This window comes from Myotis lucifugus, unplaced genomic scaffold (genome assembly GCF_000147115.1).
Source record: "Myotis lucifugus unplaced genomic scaffold, Myoluc2.0 scaffold_210, whole genome shotgun sequence".
Classification (NCBI taxonomy): Eukaryota; Metazoa; Chordata; class Mammalia; order Chiroptera; family Vespertilionidae; genus Myotis; species Myotis lucifugus.
In genome coordinates, this window is record NW_005871258.1 from 1,207,184 (window position 1) to 1,221,622 (window position 14,439).

The 14,439-nt window shown below is 41.4% G+C and overlaps 1 protein-coding gene across 3 annotated transcripts in view; it reads right to left on the minus strand.

The window, feature by feature from the left end:
- The window catches only part of LOC102419945 (testis-specific gene 10 protein), a 123,540-nt gene that overhangs the window by 102,664 nt on the left and 6,437 nt on the right, over positions 1-14,439 (minus strand). For all 3 annotated transcript variants that reach the window (XM_023761521.1, XM_023761520.1, XM_006097734.3), the window contains exon 2: positions 11,086-11,214. The gene's annotated coding sequence lies outside the window, so the exon portion shown is untranslated. The remainder of the gene's footprint in view (positions 1-11,085; positions 11,215-14,439) is intronic.

The following is a 14,439-nucleotide window of genomic DNA, read 5'->3' on the forward strand; positions in this document are numbered from 1 at the left end:
AAAAATCAGGGTCAACACTCCAGGCAGAAGATACAGCGAACAGCAAAGGTCCTAAAGGCAAAAGATGTCTGCTAAATTCCAAGGAACAGTAAGGAAGCTAGTGTGGCTGGAGCAGAGGGAGGGATAAAGTAAGTAGGAAAGTGCTACAGAGAAAAATAAAGCAAGCAGAGGAGAGAGAGAGAGTTGTGCATATTTGTGTGTGTCTGATAATGGCTTCTAAGTTAATTAAAAATATAAATTGTATCAAAAGAAACTAGTACTAGTAATGGTGAAATTGCAATTCTGCTTCTCCATATTTAAAAAAATTGTATTTTTAATTATCTGGGAAACACTGTTTTAAGATATAAATGGCAAACAACTCAAAATGAGAAGATAAAAGGAAGCATATAGTTGTGGTGGTTTTCAAATGTCCATGAACTCTAATATTCCTTCCTTCAAAAAATGGAGCGTACCTGCCCTCCCCTTAAGTGTGGGCTACACCTAGTGACACATGTCTAATGAACAGGATGTGGTGGGAGTGCTGGTGCACAGCTTGTGGATCGTCACAGGCATTACCGATTCCTCCTTGCTGTCTCTCTTGGATCGCAGGCTTGGAGACTCTATCAAACGACCCGAGGGAGAGGTCCACCTGGCGAGCAACTGAGGCTTCCTGCCAAAAGCCAATGGCCCCCTGAGTAAGGCATCGTAAAAGCAAATCTTCCAGGACAGTCAAGCAATGACTGTGGCCTAACCATCATCTTGATGATAATTCCTAAGAAACCATGAACCAGAACCACTCAGCTAAGCTGCATTTGACTGCGAGATATAAATGTTTGTCACTTAAGGCCATTAGGGTTTAGGGGTAATTTGTATGATAGCAATAGATAATACAATGCTTAATGCTCAAAACATTTTTATGGAATAAATGATGGAAGAAGTTCCTCTTTAAAAAGCTGACCTTTAAAAAATGACTAAAAGTGGATTCCAAGATGGCAGAATAGGTGGAAGCTACATTCACCTGCTCCCAGCCCTAAACCAGATTTACAGCTAAATTGTAGAGCAATAAACTTGAATAACCAAATGAAATATTATAACCAAGGATTTACAGAATAAGCCACCTAGAGACTGGTAAGAAGGGCAGAGGCAAGGAAAGGGCTGGCCTCTGTACCCAGGTATGGTGGGTAAGAAGACAAAGGGTATTGTGCTGCAAAACTCTGCACCACCCTCCACAGGGATCCCAAACCCAGAGGAACAGAGATGGGAAGAGGAGCACGTATAGCATCTGGTGGTGAAAATCACTGGGGATTCAGTTTGCCTGGGAGACCCAGATGCCATCTTCCCAGGAATGAGAACTCCTATGGTCACAGCACCAGCCTGGGGAGTACACTGTCTGGCCCCAACTGCTATCTAGGGCAATTTGCCAAACTCAGGTCATCTGGAGGTGTCACCCAGCACAGACTTTCATGGCCCTCTTTTTCTAGGGAGGTTCTTAGCGGAGACTCAGACAGTGACTAAAATGTACAGCTTTGGAAAAAGGACAGGTCTCCCCCATCTCGAGTGCATAGCTGGTGCCCTTCCCCCCACCTGCTGAATCACTCGGTGGGTCCTGTACTGCTGAGTTCACCTACATAGGAAAACAGGAGTGCCATGCAGAGCTGGAACCTTCAGAGTATGTTTCCTGGGGAAGCTTTTGTACAGGAACCAGACAGCCAGGTGCTGTGGTACACACCACATTGCCAGGGCAGGGGGCACTCCTTTCTCTTTACTAGCTCAGCCTGCACTATCCTTTAGCCTGCACTACCCTGGGAAGGTGAAAAAGTGCCCGCCCCCTCCTACAGGCTTGTGGGCAACACCCCCAACAGGAGACTGTTAGGACCAGCCCTGCCAAGTCCCAGATACCCCGCCCAGCTAGTCTCAGTTCTGATGGGGTAAGGGAGAACGGCTCAGAGCTGGAATATTCTAGGTGTGAGGAACGTGGAGGCTATTGTCTGGGACCAAGATGATGTGCTTAGCTCCCTCCTGTGGACTATGCTGGCATCACCCCCAATGGGAGACTTTTGATCTGTCTCCCTGAGCCCAGGATGGCTGAGTTTACTCCTGTAGATGGGCGGGCATGCTGGCTGCACCCAACCTGAACCTGTGGCATGCCCCTCCTTAGGGAACCAGAGTTAGAGACTCTGGCATGGACTGAGTAGTTTGGCTCTGGAGGAGGGATCACTTTCCCCTCATTAGTTGCCTGACCGTATAACCCCCAAGTAGGGGACCCACTGGCCCTGACCTCCCAACCCCAGATGCCCCACCACACCAGACTTGCAACCTATGGAAGGGCCTCTAATTTGTGGCCAACCTGAGCCCACACTACAGTCTTTCTTTGGAAGGAGGAAGACAAGGCAACCTCAGGAGTAGTTGGAGTAACTGACAGGCGGAGACAGACCTCAGGAAGCCTCGAGCCTTTTACAGATCTGCCCCCAACTCTAAGCTAGAGGACTCCAAACCTTATACACAGATTGGCCCCTCCAATGCACACCCAGACCCAGTAGACACAACCACAAACAGTGAACTGGGTGGTAACTCCAGACAGGTAGCCCAAGGCTGGTTATATATCATGTCTGACCTGTACCGGTATGTGAACCTTGCCCGAGTGGATCCAGAACCAACACAACCAATGGTGAGCATCAGACTATACCAGAGCAAGACACAACTAGCCACACAAGTGGCACATGCAAAACGGGATTCGGGCAGGCACCAGACCCTGCAGGGAACAACTCTATTTTGAGAGGGACACTTCTGCATAATGTCTCACACAGGATGATTGAGTTTTCCCCTTATAGTCAGTCAGCATGAAGAATTAACTCCACTCATGAATGGCCTAAAAATATTCAACACTCAACTACAAGTGGGTGCACATAACCCACAAGAAACATACCTGAAACATGGAGCTCAGGTGATCTAAAAGATTGTGCCACTGAGCCTGACAAAACACCTTCATCACAAAGCCATCATAACAAGTTTGGGACCCATAACAAATCTACCTAATACACAGAAACAAAATGGAGACAAAGAAATATGTTCCAAATGAAAGGACAAGAGAAATCACCAGAGAAGAATTAAATAAAAAGAAGCAACCAAAACATTAGATGCAGAGTTTAAAACAATGGTTACAAGGATGCACAAGGACCTTAGGGGGAGAATGGATGATCTCAATGAGAACTTAAATAAAGAGATATAAGCATTAAAAAGGACAAAGAAACCATAAAAAAGAACCAGTCAGAAATGAAGAATATAATTATCTGAAATAAAGAATACACTAGAAGAAATAAACAGCAAGTTAGATGAAGCAGAGTATCAGATCTGTGATTTAGAAGTTAACAGTAAGCACCCAAGCAGAACATCAAAAGAAAAGAGAATTTTTTAAACAAGTAAGTCTAAGTGACCTCTGTGATAACATCAAGCCTAACAATACCCACGTAATAGGGGTACTAGAAGGATAAGAGAGTAAGCAATGGATAGAGAATCTATTTGAAGTAATAACAGCTAAAAACTTCCATAACCTGGTGAAGGGAAAAGTCACACAAGTTCAGGAAGCACAGAGAATCCCGATCAAGGTGAACCCAAAGACCCCCACACCAAGACACATCATAATTAAAATGACAAATATTAAAGACAAAGAGATAATCTTAAAAGTCAGAAAGACCTACAAAGGGGCTCCCATAAAGCTGTCACCTGATTTCTCAACAGAAACACTTCAGAACAAGAGACTGGCATCAAATATTCAAAGTGATAAAAAAAACAAGGACTACAAAGAAGACTACTCTATCCAGCAAGGCTATCACTTAAAATTGAAATTAAAATAAAGAGCTTCCCAGGCCAAAAAAATTAAAAAGTTCATTACCACCAAATCAGTATTATAAGAAATGTAAAGGGACTACTTTAAGAAAAAGAAAGGAAAAAATTCAAGAGAGGGGAAACATAGGTATAAAGAATAAAATTGCAATAAATAAGTAGCTATCTTATATAATAAAAGCCCAGTGACTGAATGGTGGAACAACCAGAACGACTGGTCAACCGGTCACTATGACGCACACTGACCAGCAGGGGGCAGACACTCAACGCAGGAGATGCCCCCTGGTGATAGTGCTCTACCACAGTGGGAGCGCAGCTCAGTTGACCAGGAGGAGTGGCTGCTCCCGCTGCAAACCCCTGGCCAATGGGCAGGAACCCAGGCTGCAATCAAGACCTCCTTGCCCCAGGCTCCTCCTCCTTGCTCCCTTGCTGCCTCCTCCAGATGCCCGCAGGCTGTGCAGTGCTGCCACCAGGCTTGCAGAGCTGACCCTGGAGGCTGGGAGGCGGATTTGTGGCCACCGCGGGACTGAGGCCTACTCCGCCACCTCTCAGTGCTATTGTCCCTGGGCTCAGCCCTGACCGGGTTCCCTGGAGAGGCAAGTGCTCTGGCTCCATGGAAGATGCCGGATCAGGGAGCAGCCACTCAGAGGGCGGGTTCACAGATGCTCAGCTGACCGGGATGAACTGTGCTCCCATAACAGGCTGATCCCCGCAGGCCACACCCCCCACCAGTGCATGAATCTTGTGCACCAGGCCTCTAGTCAATAATAAGCTCAAATATAAAAGGATTAAATACTCCAATAAAAAGATACAGCATATCTTTTACTAAGAAAACATATATGCTGTCTACAAGAGACCCACTTTAGAATAAAAGTAACACAGACCAAGAGTGAAGGGATAGAAAAAATATTTCATGCCAATAGAAAAAACACCACCACAAAACTGGAGTACTTATATCTGACAAACTAGACTTCTAAACAAAGGGCATAAAGAGACAAACAAGGTCATTACATAATACTGAAGGGATCGATCCAACAAGAGGTTATAAACATATATGCATCCCAACATAGGAGCACCTAAATATATAAAGCAAATCTTGGTGGACATTAAGGGAGATATTGATAGCAATACAGTCAAAATAGAGAATTTTTAAATCCCACTATCAATGGATAGATCTTCCAGACAAAAAATCAACAGGCAATAGCAACCTTAAATGATACACTAGATCGAATGAATTGAATTGATATTTACAAAAGAATTCATCCCAAAGCAGCAGAAAATACAATCTTCTCAAGAGCACATGGAACATTATCAAAGATAGAGCACATGTTAGGACACAAAATAAGTCTTAACAAGTTAAAGAAGATTGAAATGATATTATGCATCTTCTCAGATCACAAAGACACGAAACTAGAATTCAACTGCAATAAAAAACACTGAAAAACATTCAAATACATGGAGGCTAAATAGCATGTTATTAAACAATGAATGGGTTAACAATGAGATATAGGAATAAATAAAAAATTACATGGAAACAAATGAAAATAAACACACAACAACCCCAAATCTCTGGGGTACAGCAAAAGCAGTCCTGGGGGTGAAGTTTAGAGCATTAGAGGCCGGGGAAGCAGGAAAAATCTCCAATAAACAATCTAACCCTATACCTAAAAGAACTAGGAAAAACAACAAACAAAGCCCAGAATATAAGGAAGGAAATAATAAATATCAGAGCAGAAATAAATGACAGAAGAGACTAAAAAAAACACACACAAACAAAAAAAAAAATACAAAAGATCAATGAAATTAAAAGCTGGTTCTTTGAAACAATAAAGAAGACTGACAAACCTTTAACCAGACTCATCAAGAAAAAAAGAGGACACAAATAAATAAATAAATCAAAATTGAAAGGAGAATAACTGACACCAAAGAAATATGAAAGATTGTAAGAAAATACTATGCCGCCCTAACTGGTTTGGCTCAATGGACAGAGCATCGGCCTGTGGACTGAAAGGTCCCAGGTTCAATTCTGGTCAAGGGCATGTACCTTGGTTGTGGACACATCCCCAGTAGGAGGTGTGCAGGAGGCAGCTGACTGATGTTTCTCTCTCATCAATGTTTCTAACTCTCTATCCCTCTCCCTTCCTCTCTGTAAAAAAAAATCAATAAAATATATATTTTTTAAAAGTACTATGCCAACAAATTGGCCATTGTGGATGAAATAGATTAAGTCCTAAAAACACACAACCTTCCAAAAATAAACTAGGAAGAATAAGAAAACCTGAATAAACTGATTACAAATAATGAAATTGAAGCAGAAATAAAAAACAAACAAACAAAAAAACTCCCAGCAAACAAAAGTCCTGGAGCAAATGGCTTCACAAGGGAATTTTACCAAACATTCAAAGAAGAACTAATACCTATCCTTCTGAAACTGTTCCAAGAAATTCAAGAGTAGGGAAGTCTTCCAATCTCTTTTGATGAGACCAGCATTATCCTAATTCCAAAACCAGACAAAGACACTACTAAGAAAGAAAATTATAGACCACTATCACCAATGAACATCGATGTTAAAATACTCAACAAAATATTCGCAAACTGGATCCAACAATACATTAAAAAGATCATACACCATAGCCAAGTCAGATTTATTACAGGGATGCAGACAGGTACAATATTTGCAAATCAATAAATGTGATACATCACATAAAATTAAAAATAAAAATCACATGATCATATGAATAGATGCAGAAAATACATCTGATAAAATCCAGCACCCATCTATATATATAAAAGGCTAATATGCTAAGTGTCTGTCTGGGTAATGACATCATGTAGCAACACCCAGTTTCCTCTCCCTATTAACTAGCCACGTTGGAGTTTCTGCAGCCCAGGAACACAACTTGCTTCATAGCCAGGTGGAAACATTTAACACTATAAGCAAATGTCTGTGAAGTGTTTTCCTGTGCCTCATCTCATTTGATCCTCACAGAAGTCTTGGAGTAGGTAGAGAGGAAACTTGGTGGAATCCTATTTTCTTTTCATTAGCCGGAAAACAGAGATTTAGAAAGCTTAGAAACTTGACCCAACTGAAAAGAAGTAAGAAATGGTGAACCTTGAAAATGACTTCAGCCAGAACCGGTTTGGCTCAGTGGATAGAGCGTCGGTCTTCGGACTCAAGGGTCCTGGGTTCAATTCCGGTCAAGGGCATGTACCTTGGTTGTGGGCACATCCCCAGTAGGGGGTGTGCAGGAGGCAGCTGATCGATGTTTCTCTCTCATCGAGGTTTCTAACTATCCCTCTCCCTTCCTCTCTGTAAAAAAATAAAATATATTTTAAAAAAAAAAGAAAATGACTTCAGGTTTTCTCACTGCGCAGAATATAGTCAAACACTGCTGCAGTTAAATATGTTACCCTTTGTTCTCCCTGCATAATCTACAATAATAATCTGCTTTGTGTTGATATTTACTGCTGTGTTGCTGACAATTACCTGAAAGAGAAGTTGGGGTGCTTCACTGGGCTGGAAAAAGTTTAGCTAAATCAGAAAGCAGGTCTAATTAAGCAAGTTTATTCTATATCTATGGAAGGCTAAGTTGACTCATGCATGCGTGATACATATAAAGCTCTTGCTGACACCAATCTAAACAGGGTAGGAATATTCCTACCTGAACCAGTTTTTGGACATGGTCAGTTATACGTTGCTTTATCTCGAGTTCGAAGAACTGGAACAGTTGTAAATACTTCATCACAAGGGAAATTAGTCAAGTACTCTGAAAGTGTTTTTACTCTTGATGTGGTATACAGGGAGGTATTAGAATAAGTTTAATCAATTTATCAGTCATTGTTTTTATCAATGTTATTTTTATATCATGTTTATTATTTTTATATCATGTCTTTGTGTTGTTATAGCATGTTGTTATTGTTTATTAATTTATATATTATTTTTATATACATTTTACTAATTTTCTTTCATCTCTGACACTTCTATTATAGAGAAAGGGCAAATAGCAATATTAAAATATTTCTTCTAATTAATTTCCTTTCAATGTGCACGAATCTGTGCACTGGGCCACTAGTTTATGATAAAAACCCTCAGCAAAATGGGAATAGAGGAATCATACCTCAACATAATAAGGCTACATATGACAAACCTACAGCCAACATCACACTAAATGGGCAAAAACTAAAAGTGTATCCCTTAAGATCAGGAACAAGGCAGTGATTTCAACTTTCACCACATTATTCAATGTATAACTGGAAGTCCTAGCCATAGCAATCAGATAAGAAAAAGAAATAGAAGGCAACCAAATTGGAAAGGAGGAAGTAAAACTATCATTATTTGCACATGAGATGTACACAGAAATAATTCCACTGAAAAGCTACTACAATAAATAACTTCCCAAAGTAGCTGGATACAAAATTAAACTTCAGAAATTAGGAGCATTTTTACGCACCAATAATGAACTACCAGAAAGAATAATTAAAAAAAAAACCCACACATTTACTACTCCAACAAAAGAAATAAGATACTTAGGAATAAACTTAACCAAGGAGGTAGAAGACTTGTACTCACAAAATTAGTGCAGTTTTAGGTTTATAGAAAAACTGACAGGGAATTACAGAGATTTCCCACATACCTTTTGTCTCCCCACCTCAAACATGCACACTTACTCTCCCCTTTTTTTAAAAAATATATTTTATTGATTTTTTATAGAGAGGAAGGGAGAGGGATAGAGAGTTAGAAACATCAATGAGAGAGAAACATCGATCAGTTGCCTCCTGCACACCCCCTACTGGGGATGTGCCCGCAACCAAGGTACATGCCCTTGACCGGAATCGAACCTGGGACCTTTCAGTCCACAGGCCAACGCTCTATCCACTGAGCCAAACCGGTTAGGGCCACTCTGCCCTCTTATTTACATCTTGATACAACTGATAAGCCAACATCAAAACATTATCATTAACTAAAGTCCACAGCTTAGATTAATGTTCATTCTTTGGGTTCTGACAAATGTATACTGACATGTATCCATCATTATTGTATCATACAAAATAGTTTCACTGACCTAGAAATCACCTGTGCTCCATTCATCACTCCCTCCTCCCAAATCACTAGCAGCGGGTGCTCTTTCTAACATCTCTGTTTCGTTTTTTCCAGAAGGTCATATAGTTGGAGTCAGAGTATGTAACCTTTTCAGATTGACTTTCTCTCCTAGTTATATACTTTCAATGTTCCTTTATGTTTTATTGTGGCTTAACAACTCATCTCTTTTTATTTATTTATTTAATTTTTTTAAAAATGTATTTTATTGATTTTTTACAGAGAGGAAAGGAGAGGGATAGAGAGTTAGAAACATCGATGAGAGAGAAACATCGATCAGCTGCCTCCTGCACACCTCCTACAGGGGATGTGCCCGCAACCAAGGTACATGCCCTTGACCAGAATCAAACCTGGGACTTTTCAGTCTGCAGGCCGATGTTCTATCTACTGAGCCAAATCGGTTAGGGCAACTTATTTTTATAATTCCATTCTATGGATGCACGACAGTTTACTTATCCATTCACTTACTGAAGAACAACTTGGTAATTTCCAAAATTTCCATTTCATTCTTCTTTATGTCCATTTTCTTTTGTGTGCCTTAGAAATAATCAAAATCGCTTGCTGAAACACTCATAAAATTCTTGCCTGATTTAAAATCCTTGTCAGATCATTGTAATATCTAACTCATCACTGTGTTGTCACATCTTGTCTTTTCTCATTGAAATTGAGATCTTTCTGATGTTTAGGATGAGGAGTGATTTTTTCTTTTAATTGAAACTTGGTATTCTAAGACTCTGGATCCTGTGTTTTAGTGGGCTTCCTGTGACACTGCTCCAGCTAGAAAGGAGGGACACTGCTTTGTTCCTGCTTCAGTGGTGGTGGGGGGGGGGGGGCAGTTTTTACCCGAGGCTTCCATGGACACCTGGAGAAGGTGAAGCTCCTTGTTCCTGCTGGGCAGGGATGGAAGTTCAGGCTCCTCACTGGGCCTCTGCTGATACCACAAGAGCAGGAAGAGCAGAGGTGCCTCGCTACTGCTCTCACATGTCCACCACTGCCACCGTGGGTGGGTGGACTTGTTCGTGCTGGGTCCTGGTAAAGCCCTAACTCTGCATGTTCTCCTCGGACACCACTCCAGCAAGGAGGAAAGGAGGCACTTCACACCACCCGGTGGGGGTAGCTGCTTGTAGGCTCCCCATGTGCTTCACACACACACAATGGGGTTGGGAACGTCCCTTATCGCCTTGTGGGCACAAAAGTCTTGGTCCCCAACTCAGCCTTCTTCTTTGACACCACCTTGTGGGGATGGAGAAGTTGGTGAGGGGAGAGGAGGGTGTGAGGTGCAGCTGGGGCTTCTTGTTACAGCCTGGCAAGGATAACCGGCTAGGCTCTTAGTCTTTCTGGGCAGAAATGGGGCTATAGGTTTTCCACTGTGTTGCTTAGAGCAGGCAGTTACTGTCTAAAAGTAGTCTTCTTTGCTAGGCTGTCCCTTTCCTAGTCCTTTGGCTAGAGACCGCTTTTCTGAGACTGTTTTTTGTCTGCATCCATTATTGTTTCTGAGCATTCTGGAATATATGGAGCAAAAAAACCCCAAAAAACTAGGAACTCACTAACGTGTCATTCTTGGTGTGTTGGGGTCCCTAGTCAGTCTTCCTTCTTCTTCCCGCCTTTCAGTGTTCTATGCCTGTTTCATACATAATGTTCAGGGTTTTTGCTGTACTTAGTAAGAGGATTATGGAAAAGTAAGTCTACTCTTTCCTATAAGAGGCAATTTCTTTCAATGACCTTAATTAATAGCTACCCCACAGATTAGGCACCAGGAGAAGAGAAACAGTGTTCAACTTGGAGTTCAGAGAACTGCATTCAAATCCTAACTAACTTGAGAATTTCAATAAATCCTAGCTCTGTCATTCATTAGTCCAGTATCATAATTCTTTAACCTCTTGGAACTTCAGCTTCCATGTCTATAAAATAGAAGTTTCACAAGGTTGGGAAGAAGTAAGATTATGTACTTGAAAGCACCTCATAGAACACCTGGCACACAGCTGGCACTCACTGACTCAGACTCTGTGTATCAAAACGGTTAAGATAAAAATGAAATGATTTTAGACCCAGAAAATAAAACCATAAGCCAGCACTGAATTAATGTTCTCCGCCTTCTTATTTTAAAATAGGCCCCAGCCAAAATTAATTCAGGGAAATAAATACATATGTAAATTAAATGTAACCTGTAATTTCAGTGTAGAGATGAATTTATCTTGAGTTCTCACTTGTTGTTCTAGCTGGAGAGTATTCTGGTATTTTCCAGCTTCGGAAACTGGAGCCCCTAGACCAAAATCATGTTCTTTGGTGGTAACCTAGTGGAAAGAATAGGAATAATACCAGGACATTCTTTTTAAAACAGCTTTGTGGTTTCTCACAATAGTACTGTATATAAATTTTTTAATCTAACTACATTCTTAGATACATTTTCAATTGGTTTTAACCTTGTCACACCAGCAAAGAGTATTTCAGCAAGCTTTACTTTCTTAACATTTTATGTTATAAAACTTTTTCTGTGTGCTTTCCAAATATGAAACTACAATATTGAACATGCTTTTCAAAAGACACATACCCAATCCTATCCCCTTGGTAATCACTGCACTAAGAAAATATTGGGTCAGCAGCAAATTAAATATCTATCTCTAGGCCTGTGTTTTCCAAAAAGGTTTGCTACGCATATCATAAAGGGCTGACTTCTTCCTAATATATTAATAATTCCTATAAATAAGAAAGGAAAAGAAATACCCTGGTAGAAAAAGTGGTAAAGAATATGGATACTTCATATACATGGCTTTTAAATAGATTTAAAGATACTCAATCTCTCCATTTAGAGGGATACACATTAAAACAACATTGAATACCATTTTTTAACTCACCTTGGCAAAGATAAAATAGTTGGCTATGTAATGTAGCATTTTTATATATCATTGGTGGCAGTGTAAATTGGCACAATATTTATGGAGAACAATTATATAAAATCTAGCAACATAACAATAATTTCATTTCTAGACATTTCCTCCAGTGTGTACATTTTTTCATGTGCAAAATAACCAAATATTTTACATTAACATATTATACATACTACTATGCACTGTGGTTTTTTTACTTGACAATGTATCTTAGAAATTGTGTAATTTAGGAAAATAATCGGTTCTTTTCCTGAATCAAGGCTGCCTGTATGTTAAGAGAGAATTTGCTACAAGTGTCCTAGATCTCTCCTACCAACACAGCTGTTATTCTCTAAAACAGTGGTTCTCAACCTTCTGGTCCTTTAAATACAGTTCCTCATGTTGTGACCCAACCATAAAATTATTTTCGTTGCTACTTCATAACTGTAATGTTGCTACTGTTATGAATCGTAATGTAAATATCTGATATGCAGGATGGTCTTAGGTGACCCCTGTGAAAGGGTCATTCAACCACCAAAGGGGTCGAGACCCACAGGTTGAGAACCTCTGCTCTAAAATCTAGTGCTCCAGATATGATAGGATCAGGACTCCCTAGTCACAGGCCTGGAGTTACACCTTGTCTAATCTAACACTTAGCAATGTGACAGATTAATCTTCCTTCTTCCCTTTCCTAAGCAAAATATGTCGGTTTTTTTGGTTTACATTTCAGCAGTTACTGCCTCATTTGGGAACTTAAGCATTAGCTCCCACAGAGTATTTCTAATTATGAATCATTTAGGGCAGTGGTTCTCAACCTTCCTAATGCCGTGACCCTTTAATACAGTTCCTCATGTTGTGGTGACCTCCAATTTCATTGTTACAAATTGAACATAATTAAAGCATAGTGATTAATCACAAAAACAATATGTAATTATATATGTGTTTTCCGACGGTCTTAGGCGACTCCTGTGAAAGGGTCATTCGACCCCCAAAGGGGTCACAACCCACAGGTTGAGAACCTCTGATTTAGGCCTTTATGGCATAAGCTGAAACCCTAATTACTATTCCTTACACAGTTTCTGTTGAAAAATATGTTCCTAGTTATAAAAATTTCACTTGGAGTAACAGAATCAAATGACTCCTCACTATAGCAGTATTTTTCAGTTTTTAGTGAATATACAAGTCACTTGGGAATCTTGTTAAAATGAAGATTTGTACTCACAACTAGAGGCCCGGTGCACGAATTCATGCATGGGTGGGGTCCCTCAGCATGGCCTGCAGGGATTGGGCCAAAATTGGCATTCCACCGCCACCTGCTTATCCTGGCCCTGCTTCTCCTGCTGCGGGCCCCTGCCCAGTCAGTTCTGATTGGGAGCGGCTCATGCCATGGCAGCAGCGCTCATCAGCCTTGAGCCCTGTGTCTGGCAGCCATCCCAAGGGGGTGAGTGGGAGGGGAGATGGAAGGAGGAAGGTCTGGAATGCGATTGGCCCTCCAGGTGGGTGGTGGGATGCCCTTGCAGGCCCAGGATCCAGATCTGTCCTGCTGACCTTTGTGCTGGTTGTTGGGAGCCACCTGGTGGCTGCTTTTATATCGTTTCTTCCTTGTGGAGCGCCTAGGGAGGGGAAGTGGCCGTGGTGCCCGAGGCCGATGGCGCTGTTGGGATTGTGCTGGTGGCACTGATCCATCAATGCCTGGCCCGTTCTCCAGAGATTGGACCTGCAGGACTACTGAGGGAGTGAGTGTCTGCCGCTGGGCTGGTGGGCTGCCTGGACAGGTCGGTTAGCTGAGCAGCACTCCTGCTATGGGAGCGCACTGACCACCAGGGGGTAGCTCCTGAGTTGAACATCTGCCCCCTGGTGGTCAGTGCACGTCATAGCAATTGGTCATTTGGTTGGTTGTCCACTTAGGTTTTTATATATATAGAAGATAGGCCTGAAACACTGCATTTCTTAAATGCTGCTCAGCAATCCTTATTTGGCAAGTACAGAGACTAGAACCATAAAAAATCCCATGAAATAAGCACTGAACTAATATTTACTCTTCTTATTTTAAAATAGGCCTCAGACCCTAGCTGGTTTGGCTCAGTGGATAGAGTGTTGGCCTGAGAACTGAAGGGTCTCAGGTTCGATTCCTGTCAAAAGCACAAGTCTTTTCGGGCTCTATCTACAGTAGAGGTCATGCAGGAGGCAGCTGATCAATTCTTCTCTCTCATCATTAATATTTCTGTCTCTCCCTTCCTTCCTCTCTAATATCAATTTATACACACACAGACACACACACACACACATATATATATATACACACACATATATATATATACACGTATATACATGTATATATTTTATATAATAAAAGCCTAATATGCAAATTGACTGAACGGCAGAATGACCAGTGGAACAACCAGTCACTATGATTCACAGTGACCACCATGGGGCAGATGCTCAACGCAGGACCTGTCCCCAGCCCCATGCCTCAGGCTAGCCAAGGCAGGTGCCAGCGGGGCCCCCTGACCATCCCGCTGGTCGCCCCAAGGATTGGCTCTGATCTCCAGTCAGACCTAGGGACCCTACCTATGCACAAATCTTGTGCACCAGGCCTCTAGTATATATGTATGTGTGTGTGTGTGTGTGTGTGTGTATCTATCTATCTAT